Genomic DNA, 27,642 nt, shown 5'->3' with positions numbered 1-27,642 from the left:
GAGGAAGCACAGAAGAGATTCCACTAAAGTGGTTTTGCAAACCCTAGGAGTGGTATAAGAGTAAGCCATCTGGAAAATAAACCTTACAAATGTACTTAGCTTACTGTTTCCCCCAGCTATGTAAGATGTTCTGTGGGAGTTTCTTAACAAAATACTTGTTATTTTGGGGGAGTTCAGGGAGCTGAGGAAAAGTAACTGAGAGAACTGGATAACTATCAAGGCTGAAGAATAAAATCTACATATAGTATTCAGGAGAGGATCATTAGAGCATGTACTTCCATGCGCACAAATAGCTAAAGACCTCAAGCGTTAAAGCAAATCATGAGTGTGCGTAGTCTCTCCTCGGATTCATATTGTTCAACACCAGTTCAGTCAAGACAATATGCCGTATGATTTCACAGATCTCATTTCATGTCTAGCACTTGAATGCATTAATTTGATGAAAAGCTCATACAGAGTTTCAGTATTTGTCAGGAAACAAATCTCTTCCTCCATCACTGAAGTTCCCTGTTATTATGTCAATTTTGCTGCTCCACAGAGGGGTCTCATTGAAATTTCTATTTTATTTGGGGTGTGTCATGAGACAGGAAATTATTCTGAAGTGACTACTATTCCTGCAATACTAGAGACAGCAAAACAGAGCCTTTGAAGCAATTTCTGACACTACATCACATCTTGCTTCATACAATATCATGACTAGAATGGAAGCCCTCTTATTATGCATTACTAATTTGGTTGGGATTGCATAAGCCTATGGCACCACCTAGCTGCAAACACTTGTGTTTTAATTTTTTTCACTTCAAAAAATCAACTTTGTAATTCAGCTCCCAGCTTTAATTCAGCTATCACTGAATTAAGGGGGTTAAGTGGGTTAAGTACTACAAATCTACTGGTCTCTGGTTTCCCAGACCTGTTCCAAGTCTTCTGCATGTTCTGGCTCATGTCACTGCTCTGTTATAGGATGTCATACTGGTGCTTAGTTATGTGTACCGACTTGGTGGAAGGAATTTACCTGTCTAGGGCTCACTTCAAGGTACAAGACTGCTTGGCTGAGCCAAGGTCCTAATTTGTATTTCTTCTTTCTGAACCAGAACAAATACTGAAGCTATTTGTCTGTTAAACCACAAAACTGTGTTACCAACCCAAAAAGAAAAAAAAAAATTAGGAATCTAAAACCAACCACAAAAAGAGATACTTATTTTGCAGTAGGAATTAAAGTTGCACTTAAAAAAAAAAAAAAAAAGTTGAGAAATATTTGTTTCTTTGGATCAAATTTGGCAGTTTCAAATTCCCAGAAAGGGGTAAGAAATACCAAACTTCCCAAATTGTCTCTTCTTTTCTGCAGCTTCTCAAAAACATGACAAATACATTTTTGTTTGAAAACAAACACCCGTATTTTTCAGGTTTAAAGAGTTCACTTAACAGGGGAGTTAAAAGAAACATTCATACTCTATACAAAATGGTATTTTATCTATTTTCTTATTAACAGGGGGGTTAAAAGAAACATTCGTATTCTATACAAAATGGTATTTTATCTATTTTCTTAAATAGCCATTCATTTCTATGTTAATTTAAGCCAATGTGCCTTCCTTTTCTGGGACATTTCTTACAGCCATTGAACAAATTCAAATATCCTATTCTTTAGCCAATTCCACACAGCAGGCTGGAGACATATCAAGATGTTTTAATATCTTCACTGCTCTTGATATGTTTCCCAGAAACCTTGGCATAAAAGAATTTGACATTTACAAGATGGGTTTTTATGAACTTGGTGGCCTTGGATACACTTACAGTCAGAAAAGATGCTTGAGTTGTAATGGCAAGGTCTTCATGACTGAGACATCTTTATATTGTTAATAGCTATTTTATTTGGTGAAAAAAACAGAAAGCTAATGTTTTTCTTTGACAATGTTCACCTTGGGCAGAGTTCAGCAAAATGCCTTTGAAGAAGATGCAGCACATGCTTCAGAGAATAGAGAATAGTTTGAGTTTTCTTTTCCTTAGAGACAGCATTTTAGACATGTCCGTTTCCTTCTCTCTTTATTTTATGGATGCAGGATTCACTTGTGCCATTGTGCTAAATTACTTGGAGAGACTTATAATCTGTACAGACTTTTCTTTTGGTATCATTATCAAAAGTTCCGCAGAAAAGTTGAAATGACAGCTTTAGCACAGTTGGACCTGTGCTTTCTTATTGGTGCTTCAGAAGATTTATTTTGGAAGCTTATGGAACAAAAAGCAGGTGGAAAAGAGATCATAGTATCAGCACCTTAAATCTCATGCCCCAGGTGTCAGAGAATGCTACCACAGGCATGAGGAAAGATACAAATTTTCTCCCCAAGCAAGTTTTCTATTAGAAATTAACCAGAGTTAGAAGGTTCCATGATTCTATGATAAGATGTTTATTAAGCACACTGAAAAGCTACTTTTACTGTATGGCAAGGTGGGCTGTTTGAACCACAGAGGTAAAGCTATTCTGCATTTCATCATTTCCACTGACTCGGAAACTTAGTTGCTGATTTCAAAGTTGCCTTATCTTTACAATACATAAAAGCTTTCCCAAAGCTTAATGAAATGATTGCATCTTTCTCAATGCAAGATTGCATTGTGACAGCTCTGGCTGCCCAAGCCCTGCTGTGGAAGTTCCCCAGAAATGAAGAGAAACTATTCAAATAAGTCATGAATTCTTCCTGATCTTGAGGAACCTTTTGGATGAATTTCAGGGCAAAGGGCTGGGACAAAATTCACTGTTCTTAATGGCTCACACTTCCAGACTAAGAAAGCGAGGGTAACTGCTAATAAGAAGCCATTGTAAAACCTTAATGATTACAGAGAAATAGGAAATGTTTCCCTGGGTTGTTAGTCATCATTCATAGCTTTTCTGCTTTACCTTTCTTTCTGATGCATGTCAAAGAATCTGCATATAGTGCTTTTGCTGCCCTTTACTACCCATTACTCAGTACAACTTATAAAGCACTGTGAAATTTTCTTGTTAGCATTGCATTCATTCATTCTGAAATTAGTCTCCTGGTTGTGCCAGCAGGGTTGTTTGGGGACAACATGGTGAGATGAATTGGAGAACAGATCTATGTTAAAAACAGTCTTGCATACAAGTAAGAAAAGTCCTTGGAACCCTAGGTTTAATGGACCTTAGTGATATTTCTCACATAATTCTGAGTAAAATTTTGAACACGTGAACAAAGAACTACAGCCAAGCAAATCCAAAAAAGGGGAGTGTCTCAAGAGGAATTTAAACACTTAAACATTTAGTGAAGGTGATAGAAATGGTATTTAGATGTTTCTGTCATTAAGACCTCACTTTCCACACACACTCCTCCTCCCCACCATCCAGAACATACAAGGCTGCTGCATGGCTGGAGGTTGCTGCATGATTCTGATATGTTTTGTCAGCTCACACCAGAGAAATAGAATGCACAAAGTGATATTTTTACTTCCACAATCCAATTCAGTAAGCCTAATACAATGGTGCCTATCTTTTCCCAAGTGAAAACTGAGGGACATGGAAAATCTGCTAAATGTACACAGCTCACAACCAACCCATCCAATGGGAAGGTCTTAATATAATTCTGCATAAAACAAAACTTTGTTATGTGTGAGGTTTTTACATGGGGCATCTGCTTGGGAATCAGGTGCCATTGCCTACCAATTATTGTAATTATCAAATGTTTTTTAGAGTGGAAAATGACAGTCATGATCCTCTTCTTATAAAATGGAATTACTTAGCTGTAAGACTGAAGTCTTGTTTTTCCCCCTGGCTCAAAAGCAAATTTTCCCATGCAAATCAACAGTACCTTCAACAGAGATGGACTGATGGTGCTCTGCTCAGGACTATTTAGACAGAACATGACCAGAGAGGTGGACTCTTGCCTCCTCAGGCAGAAGAAGCAATGTGCCAGAGTACCCTAAAAATCAGTACACTGCTGAAGAAAAGGGTAAGGGGAAATGGTCATACCCTTCCTCCTTTTCCTTGAAATCCACGTTGTCAGAAAGTATTTGGCATTTCATTCCTTCCATGCTGCTTTATCGGCATCCTATAAATAAATAGGTACACAGCAGTAAGTGTCTGGAAGAGGTTCTGTAATTTTGAATCTTGGTTAGAAGCAGAGACTACCCAGAAAGTGAGAGTAAACTCCTCAAGGAAAAGAGTAGCAGGACTTAAATATTAGTTCGGTTTAGACATGTATTGATGCAATGAACAAGATATTTATTTTTTCTTTACAAATCCCTAAACAAATAACAATTTCTGCTGTTTAGATTAGTTCAGGCACGACAGAGGATATTACAAAATAATCAAATAACTCCATATACCGATCATTAGTGTATTAATTTAAAATTAAAGTCTGTAGCTATTTAGTTTAATAGGACAAACTTTGAGAGAAAAAGAAATGCGCTGCAGCACAGACATATAAAATACTGAAAAGTAATAGAATTTATTCCTATTCTAAAAAAGATAAAGAGATTTATTTAGGGAATTAAGATAGTTACTATATTGCTTTTGTACCTCCTCCTGCAGTACCTCACAGGACATGGTTGCTTCTGATGAGTTTGCACAGCCCTTATCCAGACCACAGTTGCATCTGGGCTGACAAATCCTATCTGTTATTTGCATCCTAGTAGAGGTGAAAAATCTGTATGGATGAGCTTTGAAGTTAAGAATCACTTCAACAAGAATATTGGAAGTGAGAACGGGTGAGGAGGAAAGCCCTGACCAGAAAAGAAAGTTATTCTTTGGAGATCCAAAAGTGGAAGTACAAAAATAGTTGGAAAACACTGAAGTGTGACAGAGCTTGAAGTGTTTACAAAAATAAATGGTAAAATCTTGCTTATTTGTAGAAATAAAAACTAATAAATGAAAGTAGTGTGCTCCTATGTATAGAGATAGCATAGACTACAGATAACTGATATATGAGCAACAAGTAAATAGTATCTTGTTCCCCATTCTACATACACATATTTTTATTGAAAGTGCAATAAGAGTAAGACTATTAATATGAATGAGTGCATAGATGTGAAAAGTACACACTCAACAGGGAATTAACTGACCCAAGGCTAGTGGCAAAGTTATTTCAAAAGCTACCCCTTCTAGTCTTAAATGGTTCCATGAGATTTGAAGAGAAGATGTTATATTTTCTGTTTAAGAAAGGAGTAGTAGTGTGATTCAGACAATAACTGGTTTATTAGTTTGACCTCAGCTGGTTAAGCACTATCTAAAAATTACAAAGAACATTTTGCTGAAAGAAAAGGCCTAGAAAGAGATGGCTAGTGGGGACCTGTCTTCAAACTTGGCAAATATTTTCACTGATGATGTTGGCTCAGAAATCTGGTGCTCTGATTAAAATTGTTGCATACAGTTTGCAGTGATTAGCAAATCAAAGGAGGTATTGAATATCAGACAGGAAAAACTGGATTACCATGGGGCCCTGAGTAATAGAAATGAGGTGAAATTAAATCACACAAGACAGAAGGTCATGCATTTATATATTATTGCTTGTTCCTTAGTGGTGAAATGACAGAAGATCCTATGCTTACTAGTTAATCGTAGCTTGTCTATTACTACCAACATGATTTGATCTTCAAAAAGACAAATACATCTTGGGATCATATTAGGAAAGACATTTCCAGCAGCCAATATATTGAGAAAGGATTAATTTTAATATATAAGGCAGAGTGCAGACATCGGCTGCTGGAAGGATGTGTCTTAGAACATATCTCTAGACAGCCACCCAAGTAAAGAAAAATATTTTCTTCTTTTTTAATACTGGAGAGGTGCAAAGAGAATGTTGGGTCATTCACAAGGATGATCAACATATGTGCCATGTCTAATGGCACTTGGAATTCATAGCACTGTTCTGTAGCTGAGGGCCTCCAGGAATGACTTTGCCAAGAAGAAGCATCACTTGTCTCACTCACAGCACATACAGAATAGTAAGAACAGATTTAATCGCCCAATAACAAAACTAATTACAGCAGAACAAGTGCGGAGAAAAGCTTTCCATTTCCCTGCTCACCCTAACACCACATTTAATAAGAGAAATCTAAAAGGTGTGTGTTTCATCTGCTCTGTGAAGGGGTACATGGGTGGAAAGCTGGGAATAGAAATGTATAAGACACAGACCAACTTGTGCATAAGCTACTGACAATTTTTTTAGGTCAAAACTTAGAAAGTTTCTAGCCATCAGAGCTCCTTGGCTCTGAACTGGCTTCCCAGGAACAGTAAAGGTTCAAGTTTGTGATGTGGCCATCTCTAACAGCAATGTACTCATCTCAATGGTCCTCCAAGTCCCTTCCTCTCCTACTAAATTTCCTACGGAAAATTTCCACCCAGCTTTCTCCCTCCTGCCTTCATTTTTTCCCCTCTGATGCATACACCTGTGATTGTTGGAGCTCATGGTAATCTGAAAATTAGAAAAAGTGCTAGCAGGCAGTGAAACATAATTATAAAACTCCAGTAATCACAAGTTGGAGTCATTTGGGAAGGTAAACAGAGAAAGCCTGAAATTCTGCTAGCTTTTGTTTTGGGCCTACCTCTGTTGCAACATATCTGTTCTTAGAATTAACATCTGCACATTCTCATTCTTCAGATTCTCAGTCTGTATGTGAATTGAATGAAGTCTTTGTCATGACTGAGTTAATATCCTAATCATAAACAAATTAGGAGGACTAAGGCCATATCCTTCCTATTAATCCAAAGACAAACTTTTACTTCATTTGAGCTGGACCAAAATTGGGTCAAAAGGCTCAGTATGCTGTAGCCTCATGCAGTCATTTACCCATGCGAGTTGATTGAAAATTTTTGTACAAGGCAGAAGTCAATGATGAAAAAACTACTTGGATTATATCTTCTGTTTAAGGAGGACTCTGTTTCCCCTCAAACATCGATTGTATTAGCAGATATTGTGAGTCATTAAATGGTTTAGTTTGTGTGAAATAGCAGATGAACTGTGTGCTGAATTGCCTTTTTGCAAGGGGACCATGTTCTAGTGAAAATTTTTCTGAAGTCTAAATTTTTATGGGAAATTTCTGAGAAAAAGCTTAATGTTATTTCATTACACTTCAGAAATTTTTACAAATATTGAAAAAAAAAAAAAAAGAAGAGGAACAGAACAGTTATTGTACTGTTTTTATTATTATCAACTATTGTAATGATAACTGGAGGTTTGAAATCCTGCCCTCTGTAGATAAAGTATGCTGAGGATTTCTACATTTGGGTTGAGGGGGCTATTCCTTTCTAAATCTTAAGCTCATGTGATTGACCATTACTTATGTGGTTTACTTTTGCTGGCCATTTTTAATGTCTTCTATAGGCCCTCTTCCATTGGCTGGGCTACCACTGTGAGTCATGGAAATATTTCAGTTGTCAAGTGCAAGTGTTTTGTCCCCTCAGTGTTCTTGCCTTGGATTCTCTGGAGTGGTCTAATATGTTGACCTTTTCCTGTTTATTTTAAACATATATGTGGTATTTCTTTCAGTAGTTTAAAGTCACTACTGCTGGCAGCTACCTCTGAGTTAGAACTATTTTTTGGTAAAGCAGAGCAGGACAAATGTTGCTAGATAAACACAGTTCACGTGTCAGGTGTGAAAAGGATGGCTTGCTGCTTATTGTTGTTGCACAACACAGAATTTGGTTTGCAAAGCAAAATTGAGGGAAAGAAGGTAAACAAAATCAGAGGCGTTCTTCCAACAATAAAGTAGCCATTCACTCTAAGAAATAGAGAACAAAATTAGTGTTCTTTATAATCAATTTTGCATGTAATAAATGATTGTGTTTTGTACATTTTGTACATTTTTGTACATTAGCTTTGTACTAAAATGGGTCTTATAAACCAAGACATCTGGAAGAAGGCTGAAGTACTGACTTGTCCATGTTTTCCTCACATCCTCAGCAATATTTCATTTGTTTCATAAATCTTCTTTTGGGTTATCTGTGTAACATACGGTTGAATTACTTCTTTTGAAGTGGTTTTTATTTTTTATTTTCCTAGGCCAGCTGAACAAGCTAAAAGGGCTGTAAACCATTGTTGTCACAACCAATGGGATCAACTTGGCCAGATTACTGCCCTGACAGAAGGAGGCAGGACTGAATGCTGAATAACATTAGTCTGGATACCTTTGTTCCAGCCAAATTTGAGTTCATTGTCCAGAGAAAAGGTAGAGGTTTGTCTTCTAAGACAACTATGTTAATACGTGCAGTAATGTTGTGAATTGTTTGGTGTGCCTTTCACACTCGTTTACTTCGAAAGGGAATGAATTGCTCTCCTTCTGGGGGTTAGGAAAAAAATTTAGTTAAACATAGCTGATTTTCTAGTGACTCTTTTTCCTTCTTTCCACAACCTTAGGCAGGTAGAGCATATTTAGTTGGAGCTGGTAGAGTAGAAGATGCTCAGCTCACCACAGTCAGTGGGACTGTGACTACAGTTGCCAGTAGCTGGCTGGTTACTGGTTAGTCATGGATGTCAAGAGGATTCTCCAAATCTGGTGTTGGTCTTGCGTGCTGCTCTTCTTCAATATGGTTCAAAAAACACGTTTCTGCTGTAGCAGCTGGAGACTCAGATATCACAAGAAATGTAACTTCCTGTCATGAACAGTGGCCGTTTCTTGAAGTTATACTTGGGGTATGCTTGCAGTGGTCTCACTTGTGATTAGTGATGTTCCATGCCTCCACTACCTTTTAATAGGAGTGAACATAAATCGTGACAGAGTTAATTTGAGGATAGGTGCAAGCTCTGGAACTTTTCTCTGATTGAGCTGTTCTAGGAACTCCAAACAAAGTTTCAAAAAGGCTTAGCTGTGCCCAGTATTACAGATTCTTGTTTAAATGAATCTGAAAGCTCATCATGAAGTTCATCTTCATGGTTGGGCTTCCTTCCAACCTGAAACTAATTAGATCTTGTAACATTCTGTTTCTGTCCAGTAATGTAACTTAGGCAGTCTGTGAACTACTAATTCAGACAAAACCTCCAAATAGCCACTAGGTGGTGGAACAACGCCAGAGAAAAGTAGGGCAAGGAAAGTAGAAACCTTGGATGCTCTGAGAAATCATTCAGTGTTTGAATGATTCTGCTATCAAACTGAATATCTGCTGACAGGTGCAGGAAGTTGTCCTTGGCTATAGTCTCTTAGGTTTTCTACATCTTTCTACAATCCTTAAGTTGCACATAAGGTTTTCTAAGCTGTTGGGGAGCTTTTTGATCCCTTTCGTGGCTCTGGGATGTGCTTACAGTGGTGTATCATTATCTCTGTTGCCACATTCAGCCTGCAAACTTGCTTAATTGAAACAAAAGTACCACCAGGGCTGCAAACTTCCTGAGCACGTGCAGAACAAGGAGGTAGTGAAGGAGAAGGGTGACAAGTTATAAGTTCAAACAGTTGCTTGCAAGTGTGAGTTTGCTGTCTTCTCCTTGCTCATCACCTCTCTCTTTGCAGCCAGGACTGTACTAGGGTCTGCTTATAAAACAGTTAGCATCTTCTGCTTTCCTGTCTTTATGCTTTATAATGCCTTTATCAGCCAGAAAGCAGTTAAAGCATCGTGTCTTGTGTTTTTTTTTTTTTTTTTTTCCTTTTCCCTCATGTTAAATGCATCCAATATAAAGTATGCACAGATTATTACTAAGTTATTGCTCATTTCTGGGAAAACACCTACAGATTAATGCAGGTGGGAGGTCTTCACTAGAGGATCTGAGTTTCCAGTAGATAAAAGATAGGGGAAAGGAGGTTGATGGACCTACATGGAAAAACATATGACTAGGAACAGCACAGGGGTTGTCAGCACAAACTGCTGGAAGATATTACCCTTTTGCTTGCATGTGTAAAGTATTCGCTGTTGAAGCCTACAGGTTTGGAAGAAGGAGCACAATCCCATACAGCATTTGGTCTCTCACACCTGAGTTCAGAGTGCAGAACAGGAGAACTTAGTCTGGTACCTGACAGGGCAGGAGAGACATTCACAAACTGGGCCGGCAGCCGAGCATGCTGCTCGCCAGAAATGCATACCCAGAGCTCGGTAGCTTCTGTCTCTTTCTTACTCCCATCACCCTGCTTCTCTGCCAGCTAGTGAGCGTGGCAGGGAAGGAATAATCTGTCAAATGTAAAACTGGTATGATGCAGGGTCTTAACTTTGTTTAAAGTTGACAGAAGATATGGCTTGAATGGGATTAAGAGGCTTTCCTAAAGGCCTTTGGAATTCCAAAATTGCATTGTCACTTTATTTTTTCTTCCAAATTTAGGTGGTATGTGCAGGGGTGAATATACTTGCCCTAAATTAACCGTAGCTCTTTGGGAGCAGCTGACAAGTGTAGGCCACTCTAAATGGCAGGGTGAGGCCAGGCACTTCATTCCTTGAAGCCACTGCAGTTACTGACATCTCTCATTTGTCTTCAAGGTTCAAAAGCCAACTGAGTTGCTTGCCTAAATGCTCTAATTCCCCCCCTGCCCCCATGTTATGCTCACCAACTTTACATGTTTAGTCATAAAAATTACAATGATGTAAAATGCTTCCTGTGATTTTCAAACTAACGGATAGTCAGTAGCTCTGGGAAGCCAATGACACCTGTAGTCAGGGATGAACAGGGAATCAAGGGGCTTTTGTTTGTTCTTAACCCCATTCCCCTCCATACTCGCTTTAGATAAATCTTTAAAAATTTACTTTGCAATATTGCTGTCTGGCTGAGAACAGTGAGATTCTACCATTTTGGCAAAGACACATGTGCCATTATTATCAAATAAACATTAATTTAACATTCATCACTGCATCTGGAGGCAGTTCACCAATGCTTGCCACCCTCTTTCAGAACATAACACAAGGCAAAGCTGAGTATGGAGCAGTGGAGAATCATATGCAAACGATAGATTGATGTCCAAATATGCAGAAAAGCATACCAATATTTTAACTACTCAGATACCCATTAAAAAATGTGTTTTGGTGACTTGACCACAGTAACACTGGCAGCCTCTGGGGAGGGTGTGTGGGGTGTGTGTGTAGCACAGAAGTCTTTACTTGCAGCTCTTCTGAATTGCAGCCCTGTCTGTGGAATCAGATTGGTTTCTCTTTGTCATTTTTTTGTCTTCTACTAAATAACCTCCTCTTGCGTTCTGTTTTTACACAAGAAAAATATTTTTTTAATTCTTTTTATATCTTAGGCTTTCATAAGGTAATGGAAGGAATCCACAAAGCCACTGAACTTGGCTACCATCCTGTTAAGGTAAAGCCAGTGTTTATTTACTCTGGAACTGTTGTGTGTTACCATAAATGGTGGTGAAAGATACAACTTGCCTGATGAGGAATTTATTATTTCCCCCACCTCTGTGAATAACTTCTGGTGAGACTGAAGAAAAATTTTAGTAGAGTGAAGATCACATCAAGATGTGATGGGGGAAATTCACATTATCTCCTCCTGCAGCTGAGGGTGCTGGTTCACTGTGGCACCAAACCTATTGGCAGCCTTACTGTAAGCTCCAGGGTGGTCCAGCTCTGTACTTGCCTCTTCCTGCCCCCTCTATTGATTTGGCACTTGTCTGACCCAGCTGTGAACTGGGCCAAGAGAGTTAACAGACAGAAAACTACCCTGCAGAAAGACATTAATTTATTCCTGGTTTACCTCCTCCAGCTGCTGACAGCAGGCTCTGAGTGCCAGTGTGAGGGAGGGAGGGAAAGAGAGTCCTCCTCTGGGGGGATTGCAGGTAAACCAGCTCAGCTGTAACATGAAACTTCACCCCAACTCAGCTGTTTGCAGTTCTGCACCTGTGGTTCACTTCAGTTTCACCAGTGCTCTGGAAGGTGTGCAAGTGTTTTAGGCTATAGAGCTATGAAAGTTCCTACAGTTTACTATATGACACCAGATAATACCAGCAACTCCAAATCTAGTTCTAACCACATTGCAACCTATATGAAATAAGCCATAGCAGGTCCTACATGGAAGCTGTCTGTATCACAAACACTATTCTCTAGTTGTTCCACTATGAAATGTAAGCAGATGGGCTAAGGTACCAACAGACGAGATTGAATCACATCCTTACATTGGAAAGGCACTCCTGAAGGTCTGGAGTGGGGCATCTTAGAAAGCAACCATTCACATCTAATCAATTTTACATGGGTGGGGTCTCATTAATGCAAGGTCAATGTCATGGAGACACCCCAAAGTTAGTTTTAGGCAGACAACAAGGTCCAAAACAGACTTTACTCTGCCCAAAAATGTGCAGCAAATCAACCGATAAGAAGCAAGGTTTATACAATTAGTTAGCACTCCGGTAACATAAAACACAGGTTCAAATATCAGTTGAGGAAATTATTGGGGTACAGCAAATAAGAATAACGGAGATCCACACTGTGCATACACACACTCAAAAAAGCAAGCCAGAGCCATCTCTGACTCCAGGATATTACACTCACTTGTCCAGCGAGGGCTATACACTTGCTTGAGTCTGGCAAGGAACATACACTTGCTTATTTAGCAAAGAAATACACTTGCCTAATTTCAGCAAGGAATTATATCTAGTAAGTTATCACTCACCCCTACACAGAGGTGAGGTGGTCCCAGTCTAAGGGGAAGGCTTCTTAGCTTCAGCAAACCCACAGCTCCAAGACCACCACACAAAAGGGAGGGATCCTCGGCAGGCAGCCCATTTTATAGTCTGATCAGACCTGGCTGCGGGCATTTCAGAAGATTCCCAGCTTCTCTGCAGCCGCTCTCCTCTCCTAACAACTCTGACTAACTGACTCAGGGTCTCACAAAAGCAGCCATTCCACCTCATTGAAGGAGAAGGGAATGTGTTGAAGGACAGAAGGATGTTCAACTGCTACATTGGTTCTCAGGGGGATGGGGTGGGGAGAGTGTAACTGCCACAGTCAACAATACCAAATCAGGAATATATTAGAAGCAATGCTATAGTTTCCCTCCCCATTGCTCAGTTTTCATCTTTTAATGCCCTGTACACATTCCCAGGACACCCTCAGAGTGGCACATAAAACACCCAGTTGATTGTCAGGCTGTTCCTAATTACTAATAACTAAAAGTCACATGTAACAGACACAGAGATTTATAGCCAGCCTAATTCAAAAGGACTAGGCTGGCAAGCCCCATGTTAAGGAATCAAAGGCTTGTAGAGTCACAGGGACAGAGGTTTGTTGCTTTCATAATCTTTCCTTATCCTGCATGGTTTGTAGTTACCACCTGCACTACCTCAAAATTGCTGTTCTAGATCTAGGAAAATGCACAAGTTACAATTTATCCTAATAGGACTTTGTGTGTTGCACTGAAATTTCCTTCCAATAAGTCATTTAAGGCAGGAGATGATAGGTCTTCAAGGGAATACTATAATAATCTTTGTTTCACAACTTTTTTCTAATTATCTAATAGGTGCCATTCTTTTCTCCCCCTTCACATGGAATCAGTTCTCAGGCATAGCAGACAGGAATTCTGTTTTACTAGAACCATTGTTTTTCAGATGCTTACTTTCATCTCAGTTAAAAATTACCCTTCATATTGCAGGAAACAATTATTTTGCAAATATAATAGGCCCAGGCAGGATCTCTCAGCAAAGTATATTTTAATAACAATTTTGCAAGACCGGGTGTTCTATCTAAAGGTAGGCACACCTAATAGGGTAAAAAGCCCCTGCTTATATCTCCCCAAAATCCCAGCCACATTTTCCCTCCCCTGTCCCCCATTGGTTGGGTACTGCAGGGTTTACAGGCTATCCCAATGCACACAATACCCTTTCCCTTATCAATCTATTTAAGATATGGATTCCTGGTACTTTGGCTACACTTCCCCCTAAATTAACTTATCAATACAGGTATCAGTATGTATACAGGTGTCAGTACAGACTCTGGGAAGAGACTGTGTATTACATTAAGAATTCATAGTCTGATGTCTCTCAGTCCTTCCCCCGTGCTGAGGTCAGGCACCAGGTCCTCAGGTATGTAAAAACAGTTCTTCATTAAATGTTCCTTACAATATCTTCTACAAACATTAAATATCACCTGGTGAATTTGTTTACTCAGCTTCATTGTTGTTTGTGTACTCATCATTGATACTACTTGCAATTAAAGAAGAAAAAAGCATGTATCTGATTGACATGGAATAGAGCTAAAGCAGACAGACTCCAGCAGCTATAAAACACTTTTCTACCCTTTACTATAGGGACAAAAGAGTATTCAACCTTTCATAAGAATGCTTTGATAGTCACACTAATTACTGGTACATAAATTGATTCATATCTTGTCAGTTATAGACATAGTGCTTATCTCTCCATATGCTATTATCATCTGCTATACAGTACACACCATAGCAAAGCCTTTTTCCCCTCCCAGCAGTGAAATTCATCCCAAATTTCAGCTCATGGAGCAACAAAGGCTGCCAGACACAGAAACAGAAAATATTTTTAGCAGACCGGATATAATGGTTAGTGTTTGAACTGGACTAAGATGGCCAAGTTACTACATTTACAAGAAACATCCAATTGTTATTTACTATTGACCAAAATAATGAGGCTTTTTTTTTATATTTCATTTTTGACTGTGACTCAGCCAAAGTGACCCAATGTCCCCTTGTCTCAGCTTGTGTTTTTGAAGGGCAAGGAGGTGTGCAACTGAAGCTTATATACATCATGAAGTGGAGACAGTGAAAAAGCAGGAGCCTAATGAAGTAGAACTCCTGCCCAGCTTTTCCCACTGTAAATATACTCTTCTTGGCAACATAGTTTACATTGTCTTATAGAGAGGATGCTGCTCTAGTTCAGTCACAATGCCAGGTGCACATCTTCATCAGAACGTAAAATTGATGCATATTATGAAAACTCAAATAACATCACAGTCCACATTACCCGAGCTGCTGAATTCATCATTTAACAGAACCCCTGAATCATGCTTTATCTGTTTTTTTCTCTAATATTGTCTGCATGTCACTGATGGGAAACTTCAGCAAATGTTATGAATGGCTTCGGAAAAATTCTAGCACATTTTCTTGGTCATGCCAGGCTCCTATAACAACAAGTTATTAATAATGAAATGACTTTTACAAGATGATACAAAATATCAGTGTTAGAGTTAAAAGCCAAGGCTCCACCTTCTTGACTGCCTTGTCTCTATCCACCTCTAGATCTTGCTGTTCAGAAGACAGAACTCCTGCAATCTGTACACTTCAGATCTCTTGCTCAACTTGTGAACCAAACTTACACTCCTGATAACAATGTGATAATTAGAAAGCCCAGGAGATGGAAACAGAGTTAACATGAAACATGTCAGAGTTACTTAAATACACTAGTTGTAATTGGTAATAGTGAGGTAGCAACCACCTTTTTTCCCCCCACCTTGCTTAAGATGATTCACAGCTGTATGCTGTATTTATTAACCCAGCAGGCACTGTCAAATGCATTTGCATGTAATCTTCAGCAGAAAAAATTGCTTTTGATGGTAAGTTTATGGCACCCAGTGACAGGTAATTTGTTGCACTGCAAAGCTGCCTTGAGTGACAGTATTCCACAAGTGTCTCCAAAGAAGCAAGAGATGAGTGAGTTAAGTGTGCCATTCAAGGAAATCTATGTAATCAGTGGAAGTGCCACAAGTATCCTTGCTGTCATTCACTTCCAGTTCCACTGCAGCTTCTCCAGGACATGGTCACAGAGGCACCCTGAAGTTAGTTTAGACAGACAACAGGGTCCAAAAACTTTTATTCAGTAAAGAAGGTGCAGCAGATTAACCAGTGGAAAATGTGGTTTTAGCTCTCCAATAGTGACATAAATACAGGTTCAAGTATCAGGCGAGGTAATTTTTGAGGTGCAGCAAATAATAACAATGGAGATCCACAGTGTGCATACACGTGGCTCACCAAAAACAATGCCAGAGCCATCCCTGACTCTAGGAAAAGTATACACTTGCCTGAATCTGGCAAGGAATTAAAGAAAATACACATGCTTACTTTTAAGCATGGAATAAGCACCTGCAATCCTGCAAGAAATTATTCAGAAGTTCTATCACTCACCCACATGGCTTGGTGGGGGAATCCCAGTTCCAGGAGATTACCTTAGGCAGCTATCCTGCCTAAGGGGGAGGGCTCTCGGCCGCAGCCTTTGGCCCACGCTCCAAGAGGTCCACACAACCAGTGGCAAAACCTCAGTGGGAGGGGTCCCGTTTTTAAAGCCTCATCAGACCTGACTGTAGGCATTCCAGAAGCTTCTCTGCATCCCCACTCTAGCTGTGGGGTGCCCTGAAACTTCTAACCACCCCCACTCCAGCTGTGGACACCCAGTGGCTCCTTGGCATCTCTGCACCCCCACTCCTCTCTCAACAACCCTGATCAATTGTGAAATAACTTATGCTTTGTCTATGGATAAACATTCAATCCAATTCCTTAATTGTATTCCTTAAACACATGTTCATTAGAGCATAAGCAAAACAGCACTGGCTGTGCAGGGGATTCACCTCCACCCAACACACACACCTTTTAACAATAAGAAGTCTGCTTAAATACAATAATGTGTTACATATTCATAATAACCCCAGGAATGCCTATACATATTCATAACCTTTCCCCACTTCTTATTAAAATGAGTCTCAGATAACTATACCATAGTCTCCTCCTTGACCCTCCCCTGTTGCACCTGCACAGTGTCACTTGGTGATTTTGAGGAGGAGTCTTTGGGGGTCTTTGGATGAAGGCTCCTTCAGCTTCATCACAGTGAACTTTTTACTTTTGGTTCATTATGATGAATTGGCTGGAACCCAAGCTGCCAAGTCAACCAAAATCAGACTGGCACCCCCTTTTTGCTGTAAATCTGGGTTATGTTGTCTCCTCAAGGTTACAGCTGGTGCTGTAAAACTTCTTATGTCGGCATTCGATGAGGTTCTGTTTTTTTTTCTTGACACAACTGGTTACATACAGCTCTAAACTAGATATTCATTATGTGGCTTAAAGTGTTAGTTCATTAGTAGGCCCTTATTATGTGGTTGGTTAACCCTTAAAATGTTACTTCCCTCTATCAATATAACTTCATAAACAAGTTTCATAACTTTTTACATGGAACTTAACCACCTTTTCCTTCTTCCGGGTTCAGAGCCCGTGCTTCATTTGGTTATATCTGTAAACATTAAACATCTTCTCCACACGAATCACAACTGCATTTCTCACAGCAGGTTCTGGGGTCAAACAAGAGAAGCTGTTACCCCCATTTTAGGAAAGTGTGGGAATGTGTCTGCACCTTCCATACTGAAGGAAGAAGGAGGCGGGGGGAGAGGGAGTTGTGCTTCTGCCACAGATATCTACTGAAGAAACTTTGGGAAGGACTGATTTCTCTTCCAACTAGAATCCAGAAGTGCCTATATTCTGGCAACACCCTTCTCTTGTGAAACTTCATATCTACATTGTCTACATTTCTTTAAAAAATAGTAAACTGTCTCCTAACAAGACACATTCATTTATTTACTCATACATTCAAAGGTGAGCTATACTATAATACTACACTATAATGTGTCTTAAGATCTTCACACTCTTGAAAACACGTCTGTTAAAGGCTCCAAAAATTCCTTGCAGATACTAGATGCATAGCACCCAGCTCGTATAAATCAGAGTAAGTACACTTATTAAAAAGTTATCTTTATACATACCCACTAAAGTTCTAAGTTACAGAAAATATTCTGAGATGTACACAGATTAATGCTTCATTAATAAAATAAGACTTACTGCAAGTTTGCCTTGTTCAGTTGCACTATACCCCAGATCAAACACTACAGCTGTAAAATACCTACACTACAATCATGCATCCATTTGGCTTAACATGGATTTAAGTTAAGAAAACAGTCCTTTTAAGTGGAGGCAGCATTGATGTCTACAGAATCAGTACTTCACCATACCTCAAAGGTGTTCGCATACATATACAAGTCCATAACATGGACTCCAATATCCTCTCACCGCAAACTCTTCTAGCACTGCTCCAGAGCAGTTCAGCGTTGATCCCAATGCTAATGTATGACCTACAACAGATGAAAAAAACTGAAAGCGTGGAAAGTTTCTGTAAGGCACATCTGGCAAAACAGTCAGAATGAAGAATGACCCAAATGCCAACAAAGCCAACAAATTCAGAACAAATCTCTTGGAATAATACTCCAAGAAGAAAAAGTACAATCTTTGTTTTATTACAGCTTTGTGAGAGGTAGGAAGTTTCCATGTTGGTGACTTATAGGCCTGGAAGAAAAAGGATAGAACTGCTTGTTTCTGCATGAGACTTAAAGCCCTTAATGCCACTGCTACATTTAGGATTGTGTGTGTCTTGCATACAAACAAGCACATTGCAGTTCATGGCCACTTCACATCATGTCAGTAGCAGTGTTGGCCTCCACAAACTATCTGGAAATATGTATTTCATTAATATAGTATTTGCTTGAAAATACTGTGTTTCCAGGTAGCCTGTGATATATTATATAACAAGGCAGGTCTGACCATATAACAATAGCCTGTCTTCTGTTGAGAAGGACCTATTGTGGGTTAAGAGAAATATTCTCTCTCCTCTAGTGCCTGATGAGAGCTGGGAGGTCTTAGAGGGCCTTGGACTGCAAGATAGTCTGGAAATATTGTCCAGAAGTCAGTGTTTGACTGCCCCAGCTGCATTCATGGAGTTACTCCAAGGAAAGAACAATGTCTCTTCAGTAAGCTTTTAAATTTACTGTTAGATTTTCACAAGGGACTACTTCTTATCCAAGTTTCCCTCCTTTTCTACTTAGCCTTCATCAGAATTCAGTTTTTAATGTAGATGAGTGGATTGTCCTGTAACACTAAAGGCAAGTGTCACAGCATCTGTTTAAATAATGCAAAACTTGGTATAGGCCCATCTCTAACCTTCTCTAATTACCATAGATGCCTAGCATTTTCATTTTGCAAACAAAGCAAAAAAACAAAAACCACATGAATAAAACAATACAAAGCTTTAATTCTGATTTTTGTACTAGGCCAAGGGGTTTTTTAGATAGTTTTTGTATGAGTACTAAACTGAAATTTCCCATCTGAAAGTGTCCAGCTTCATTCCTATGCAGGAAGCTACCTACTTTTCAATCAAGTAGTGTTACTAATCTTTGCCTGCTAATAAGCATATTAACCTGCATTTCCATTCACATTGCAATTTCTCTCAGCATTTCAGCCTAGTCAGCTTATTTATTACCAAAGGAGAATCATTACTGATGCAAGAATATTTATCAATTTAGGTTTATTGCACAGATACAAGCAAAAGGCATTTGTTTAATTGCTTTCTAATTAGATAAAGGAATGAAAGAGTGATGAATCAAAGGAAAAGCTATCGCAGAAATGATTCAGTGAATTGTCTCTAACAATAGACAGTGACAAAGTAACATGCTGCTTTTTCATACAACAGTGAGGATTAACCAGTTTATCAGCCAAAGCTAGCAAAGTGAAATATATGAACTAGAAGAAGGCCAAGTGACCTGACCACGAACAGCTCTCAAAACTCAGAGTTACACTGGGACCATGGATATTTCTGGTGCCTTAATCAGCACCCTGTACTGTACTCCCAACCTGAACAGCCAACCCTGCACATTCAGCCACTGACATCAGAGAACTGTATTTCAGGAAGTCTATCTGTGGTGAGGTTAGTTCAGCTGCCCAGGGTTCCACCCACCCCCCCTCCTTTTCAGCACTAAGAAGGGTATATTTTTCAAAACTCTGACTTCAAGGCAAGAAGCTAACAAAAGGAAGAAGCTTCACTTCCAGGACCAAAAAAACCTTTTTTCCATTGTAACCGACCTCAATGCTGAAGAGGCCTTATTTTAGCATGCAACCTACCTAAAAACCGGAGGCTCACCATGGTGGCACAAAGAACAATCAACACTCTCTAAATTTACCACTGTATCTGCTTGGTACTAAATGCTAGGATAAAGTGTTTTGTCATCTCTTTTGTCTTCATTTTAATTTACATTTTTTTCTAACTTGCTTTACCGGCCACTGAGCTTTCTCTTCTACGAATCCACAGCAAGATTAAAAAAATAACATATGCCCTGGCACCAAATAGACCACTCAGTGATGAGTTAGCGTGAATAGAGAATGTATCCCTGTTAAGATGTGTCAGAGCCCTGAGCACATCCATCCTTCCCCATCCTGGAAGTTTGCCTGTCTGGGCTTGGCGTCAACACAGAGCTGATGCTGCTGGTGGCTTTTGGGGAAAGCACCTCCAGACAGTGCTGCTGGGGGGGCTCAGTGGGGGCTGACCATCCCCTGGGACAGGGCTGTCCCTGCTCAGCCACAACCCCCTTGATCCAGAGCCTGACCCCCACCCAGGGGCTGATGACCCAGCCTGGCCAGAGCCTGGTCCCAGTAGGTGCTTGGTGTCTGGGGCTGCCCCTCGGCTCTTCCACTCCCTGGCTAAGCTGATGGGACACCCCTGGCTCACCATCCCAGGAAGCAGCTTGCTCAGTGGGTATTCATCCATGACAGCACAATTCAGACCGGGCTTGTTTCAGTGAATCCAAGCTTTTCCACCTCCACATGAGCATACTCTACGCACATACATGTTCCCACAAAATGTTTTCTTCTTGTCACTTTTTCTCTTAATAATGCACTGTATAACTGCTTTGGAAAGGGCTATGAAGAGCTTTCCTTTGCCTAATTATTCAGATATTTTTCCCACTACATTTCTAGCATATCTGCTGTTTTCTTCCTCTAACTTAAGCAAGAAACAGTTTTAAAGCATGTGGTTGAGATGAAGAGAATGATGTTTACTGAAATAACTCACACTTTTTCCATGAATAAGCAGCATTTGATCCAATTCCTTAATTGTATTCCTTAAACATGTGTTCATTAAAGCATAAGCAAAACAGCGCTGGGTGCACAAGGGATTAGCTCCACCCAACACACACACCTAACAATAAGAGGTGTGATTAAATACAGTAAGGTATTACATACTCATAATAACAGTAGGAACACCTATACATATTCATAACCTTTCCACACTTATTATTAAAATGAGTCTCAGATAATAATTTCCATAGTCTCCTCCTTGACCCTCCCTGTTGTGCCCGCACAGTGTCACTTGGTGGTCTTGAGAAGGGGTCTTTGGATGAAGGCTCCTGCAGCTTTGTCACAGTGAACACTACCTTTTTGGCTCATTATGATGAATTGGTTGGAACCCAAGCTGCCAAGTCAAAGCCAGAGTGGCACCCCCTTTTGCTGTAAATCTTGGTTATCTTGTCTCCTCAAGGTTACAGGTGGTGCTGTAAAACTATCTTGGCATTTGATGAGGTTCTGTTTTTTCTTAACACAATTGGTTACATAGAGCTCTAAACTAGGCATGCATCATGTGGCTTAAAGTGTTAGTTCGTTAGTAGACCCTTATTATGTGGTTGGTTAACCCTTAAAACGTTACTTCCCTCTATCAATAAACTTCATAAACAAGTTTTACAACTTTTTACATAGAACTTAACCACCTTTTCCCTTCTTCAGGTTCAGAGCCGATGCCTCATTTGGTTATATCTGTAAACATTAAACACCTTCTCAGCATGAATCACAACTGCATTTCTCACATTACAAAGACATTCATATTCTGACAGCCCAACAGGAGCTCAAGACAATGTCATTAATTTTCAAGTGGTAAAACATGGTCTGCCCTCAGACCGTGCATCTCAAGGAATAATTGCTTACTAGTTGGCCACAATGTAAAAGCACATTAAATATTCACATTTTTTGACAGCTACAAGATTACAGTTGACTTCTCTTTCTTGGGGAAAAGGACTTCATTTAGTTCACAAATAACACATCTCAAATTAGACTATTCCATTCTGCAGCCTGCCTGCCACCTTCTTAAACCATACCTCCTTAAAGCCAGAGACACAAGGAAGCAATGTAGATAAATGCATTTCTCAGGTCATGGCAGAAACATCCTCAGCTCTGCCAGACAGTTTGATGTCATATGGTCAGATATAGCTGAGCAGGTGAGCATGTCAGTGATTTTGCTACAAAGGAAAACTCAAGAATGATAAGAAATATCAAGAAGATGAGAAAGGCAAGCCCTGTGGTTTTTGAGATTTGAATGGCCTTTGAATAGACTTCCTCTCCTGAATTTGAGGAGAGTGTGCTTTTGGAACAATGTAACTCTAGAGATTACAGTGGCTTCCCTTTCAGCCCTCAGTGGCTTGCTATCGTGGGAATAAATTGACATATTTGCATGTTAATGCTCTCTTATCATATCTGGGCTCAGAATGGATTTAGAGCTAGCAGGTCTGGAAGGCAGAAAAAAATAGATTGTCCTTCAACAACAACAACAAATAAACCCCACTCCTACCTCTCACCTGTCCTCCCACCCTTCAAAATAAAAAGGAATTACCACTACCCCCTTCTCAGGTGTCAGGGACCAAAGGGAAAAGATTTTCCCCTAAGAGCCCCCTAAATGCTCAGTCACAGGGGTTTGCAACTTGTGTAAGCGTTCAAAAGAAATCTATAAAATAAAAAACCCCATTCATCAATTAGACCTGGCTTCATATTTTGCCCATTAGTCAAGCCAGTCTGAACAAAAAACTGTCTCTTCAGTCTTCTGCTGTTTCTCCATTACACACACTCATGCTGTGTTTCAGCTTACAGGGATCCATGCAAGGAGACATTCAACTCATCTGCCATCTTTAACTGGTCACCTTGCCCCCAAACATGACTTGAAGGCAAAGAGCATCTTCCCTTTCTCCACACATGACAGCTCAGCCTCATGTCAAAGACAACTTGCACAACGACAAAAGGAAAAATGAGAACTTTCTTGGGCAAAGACACCACCCTCTCTTCCTGAAAGGCATCAGGACCCATTCTGAGCTTCAACAATGGATATGTCAGCACCTCTTTTCTTACTCTCTCCCCAAACTAACGGTCTTGCAGGAAAAGCAGTATACTAAGGAGAAAGAACTAACAATAACAGTGAAATCCTACATTTCAAACCTTCCACTTCCTGAGTCAACAACAAAAACTTGTGACCAAAGCTGGAATATATGCCCACTTTACCACATGTTGTGAAGCCTCATAGTAGCAAAGAACTGGGAGACTGTCTCAAGAAGAAACCAGACTTTCTGTAGTATCTGGACAGAACAGTAAAAATATTCACAACAAGGATGGACTACAAAACAAATCCTACCAAGATAACCTTGAAAAAATATGTTAAAAATAACTAAATTACCCTAAAGAAAAAGCAAAAACTACTCACCATATTACAATAAGCTTCCTCTAAACTTTCTGCTTTTCTCAGTTGTGCAGGAGCTTCAGGCTCTGGAAAAAGGATGCCTCACAAAAACCACTTTATGACTATTCTGTCTAAGCTAACACCTCTCTCCATTACCCACAAAGGACTGAAACAAATGAGATCTGACTGTCCCCTGACCTCCTGATTACTCCTTTTCCACCTTTCAGGTGCAAAGGTGCTAACAAGCATCCACTTTCCAGGTGGGTTGGAATTACAAGCCACAGCAACACCCCTAAAAGCTCCTAGCATAAAGGTAATGTAAACAAATTCAGGCTGAGGTTGCTGTCAGAAACACAACAGATTGCTGATGGAAACAGATAACCCTTATAATGACCCTGTGTTCTGATATTTCAAAAAATTATTCATTAAAATATAGTGTTGATTGCTCCAGATCCTGTACTATCTAAGTCAAGCTCTGTACCCTCAGCTAAAAGCACAGTATTTCACGTTTTATTCCTCCTGGTAGCCTGCTGTATTGAGCTACATATGCAAACAATATTTACTGGGGGCTTGGAAATTTATTTTGCTTTTGCCAGAAGTGTCGCACTTTGCACTGCATGATTCTGCCTTGGGTGCTCAGCTCCTGCTCAGCTACAGCTACAGAGCAGCTCAGGCTGGTGATACTAATGGCCTGGAACTGATGTTGCTCCTCTGGGTCACTTGAACCAAATACTGGAAACACACCGGGCTCTTGCTTCCTCCTATGAGAAGATCTTTTTCTATCTCAGTAGAGCATACTTGGAAAAGCATACTTGGAAGAGTCAGATGAAAATTGTCATAACAAAGTAAGCAGCTAACTAGAAAGAGGTTTGGGTTTGGTTTTGCATTTGATTATGGTTTGGGGTTTTTAGAGAGGCTTTTTTTCTTTGTTTCTTTGTTTTTCTAAATTACATCATTTTAAGTCTTGCTTGAAAGAGCTTTTCTTTCTTCCTACCACCAATAGTACACAAGCTTTTGCTAATGCATTATAATAACTAAGACTGACCCAAATTACGAAGTTTTGCCTTCTGTGCAGACAAAGCTCTCAAGAAAAACATGGCCTGTGCTTTTGCTGAAAAATTATTGAGGCTGACAGCGTAAGAACCTGGCTTGGCCATTCATATAGCACCAATTTTTCAAATTATTCAAGTACCAGTAACACTATTGACCCTATAAAACTTTAGATAACTAAACAAAGTACATACAGAGTATGGTGCCTCTTTCCTGATGGAGAGAAAGAATCACTTCCAGAAGAAAACCCACCCAACATAAGTGTTTGAAGACACTCACCATCCAGCAGAGTGCCCAGTTTTTCTTCATTGAGGCAGGGGCCCTCAGTGTACCAAAACTGGTGATCTTCACAAGTATTATTCTCACTCCCCAAATGCCTAGACATCTGTAGCACTTGTCTCAGCATTACTTCTCCAGCTAGCTAAAACACAGACAGATTTGTGTTAAGCATACTAGAACCCATCTGCAGCTATCTAAATGAAACATTTAGAACTGACCAAAGGTTTTCAGATCTGACCCTAAGCTGAACCTCCATACCACCCTGAACCAAAGCCTTTTAGAAAAGCTTGAAATAAATGTCCCTCCATTCTAAAACTTCAGGTGTTCATGTTCCTTCTTCTTTCAATCAATCTGAAATCAGAGGCTTTCACATGCTATTGTTGCCTGTCATACAAGGAATGGTGTAACCTTGTGAAAAGGGTACTTTAAAAATCTTGTGGTGCGTAATTTCCTTGTTAAGCAAGCATCTCTAGTGAAGGCAGACTGCACAGGAGACAGTGCTGAAGGTTTAAGTCCATCTTCTAATAAGTAAAAGTCAAAGTAAAAAATAAAAAAACAAACCAAACAAACAAAAACAACCCCAAAGACAACAACAAACCCCAAACTCCTCAACAGAATTTAGCTCATGTAGCTGGGAAATAATGATGGCTAGTATTGACCCTAGACTAGGTCAGCTGCAAGATGTTAAATGTCAAATATCTGTAGGGTTAGACCTACCAACACATTGAAATAGTGAGTGAGGATTTTTGCCATTTTTATTTCTTCAGTAGTAAGAATCTGTCCCCAGACACACAAAACAGATTAAAAACGTGCACTGAATGGTCAGATGGTGGATATGCCTACCCTTATTTCAATAGGCAAAGAAAGGTCAAAGTACAGCATATGCTGTTACGTGCAGCAAAGACACTGCTATTAATTAATCCTCCTGTCTGCAGATGTGGGTGGAGCAGAGCCCCACTGATGGGGGTCACCGAGAAGAGCAAGACTGCACAGAGCTGTACGCTTCACCTACTCCTTCCACGCTCTCTTTGCAGCATGGTAGTTTAATGGAGCAACTGAGCTGGAAAAAGTCTCCAGACTTACACCCTGAGTAAGCGTGTGTGTAATTTGGGACCCGATAAGATGCATCCCAGAGTCCTGAGGAAATTGGTTGATATAGTTGCCAAGACATTCTCCATGATATTTGAGAAGTCATGGCAGTCAGGTGAAGCTCCTGGCGACTGGAAAAAGGGAAACTTCACACCCATTTTTAAAAAAGATAGAAAGGAGGATCCTGGGGACTACCAACCTTTCAGCCTCACCTCTGTGCCTCAGAAGATCATGGAAAAGATCCTCCTAGAAGCCATGCTAAGGCACAGGGAGGACAAGGAGGTGATTCAGGACAGCCAGCATAGCTTCACCAAGGACAAGTCCTGCCTGACCAACCTAATGGTCTTCTACAATGGAGTAACTACATCAGTGGACAAAGGAAAGGCTATGGATGTTGTCTATTTGTCTATGACATTTAGGCTCTAAGCAATCGGTACAGCCAACATTTGTCTGGATGGGGATCTGATGTGATCAAGACAAGCTGGTTTTACAGTGGCCTTTTACTTTGCCCATTATTAGGCTGTGTGGAAGCTGGATTCTCCCCTTATTTTGTCTTGGTTTTTGGTTTGGGGTGTTTTTTTGCTTTTTTTTTTTTTTTTTCTTTTCTTTTGGTTGGCTGGTTGGTTTTGGTTTTAAATGTTTCATAACCTCAAAAGCCCTTTCACAGCAGCCAGTCAACAGAAAAGAGATCATTCTCACTGGAGCTTTTTCTAACCCCACAACATTGCCAGGGAGGTGGCATGAGAGTGCTCCAGGAACAGGGATACAGCTCTGAGGTCATCCAGAGTGTTTTTTTCTTCGTATTACCTCTAGTTGCCTTTCAGTTTATATTTAAACCATAATTTTGGTCCCTTGCTGTTCATTTTGTTATAAAGTGTTAATGGTTTCTCTAGAAGTATATGTCTTTTATTTGTATGTATTGTCTCATACTAAGTCTCTTTGAAATGCTAAAGAAGTGAATTATTAGGCTTAATTAATGGAATTATAAACTTAATTTCCTTGGTATTTTTTAAAACCCTAACACTAACCCTAACCCTAAAGACCGTAACCCTAACCCTAAAACCCTAACGCTAACGACCCTAACCCTAATCCCTAACGCTAATCCTAACCCTAATGACCCTAACCCTAATGAATTTAACCCTAACCCCTAATCCTAACGACCTTAACTCTAATGACCCTAATCCTAATGATCTTAATCCTAACTCTAACCCTAAAACCCTAACCCTAACAGCCCACAAAGATGCCCTAATGCTTTTATTATTTTACTTTATTTTGTTCCGTTTACTGCCTTGTGATTTTCTGACTTGATAAAGCTCTTTGGATACAAATTAACTTTCTCAAGGTGATGTTTGTTACAGTTTCACTTACCATGAGGGGATGCTTAACAGACTGGAAGCTGGCTTCTGTCAGTGAAATAAGCCAAATAAATCCTATCCTAGGTTGACTAAGACGCCAGCTATGAACACTCCCACTTGGTTTTGAAAGGGATAAGACAGGTATAGTTTAGATCCTTGACAGGACTGAATTGATTTCCAAGTCACATGAAACTCTTCAGGCACAACTGAACCCTTAAGGTCTGTGCTGTTGCTTATTGTTTCGTTGGGATGTGGAGAAGGTTTTTTCCTGTTATCAATGTATCAATGAATACTCTTGCTTCAAAGCAAATTAAGTGGAAAATAATCATAATATTTCATGAGATAATTGGTCCAGCTGTTTAACTAAATTATTTGTTCTTCCAAATACAGGGACTAATTTCAAGAGAGCAAGACAGCACCTCTATTGGAAAAGAGGCACTTTTTTTTTTTTTTTTTTAATGTAATGCTAAGGACAAAGCCAGTATAAGGCCATTTGAAGTTTGTCTTCCCCCCTTTTGAGGTTCAATGCATTTCTCCTGGAGCAGGAAGGGCATAATTCCTTCTCTTAGAGCAGACGAAGACCAAGAACTGGATCTGTACTTCAAGGAAGAAGGAGATCATGATTTGTTTTGTCCAAAATACAGCTGAATTCTCAGGTCTGAGACTGGCTTCTTTCCTTCCTTTCTTCCTTCCTTCC

At 39.8% G+C, this 27,642-nt stretch overlaps 1 long non-coding RNA gene across 1 annotated transcript; it reads left to right on the top strand.

The window, feature by feature from the left end:
* The first annotated feature begins 9,155 nt into the window (after positions 1 to 9,155).
* LOC110359771 (uncharacterized) lies at positions 9,156 to 26,918 on the top strand. Its single transcript, XR_010471548.1, has 2 exons — positions 9,156 to 11,219; positions 22,586 to 26,918. It is a non-coding gene; the product is annotated as an uncharacterized LOC110359771 (long non-coding RNA).
* Positions 26,919 to 27,642: the final 724 nt, after the last annotated feature.

This window comes from Columba livia, chromosome 3, assembly GCF_036013475.1.
Source record: "Columba livia isolate bColLiv1 breed racing homer chromosome 3, bColLiv1.pat.W.v2, whole genome shotgun sequence".
Lineage (NCBI taxonomy): Eukaryota > Metazoa > Chordata > Aves > Columbiformes > Columbidae > Columba > Columba livia.
Note: the sequence above shows the minus strand (reverse complement) of the source record. Positions and strands in the feature narration are given on the sequence as shown.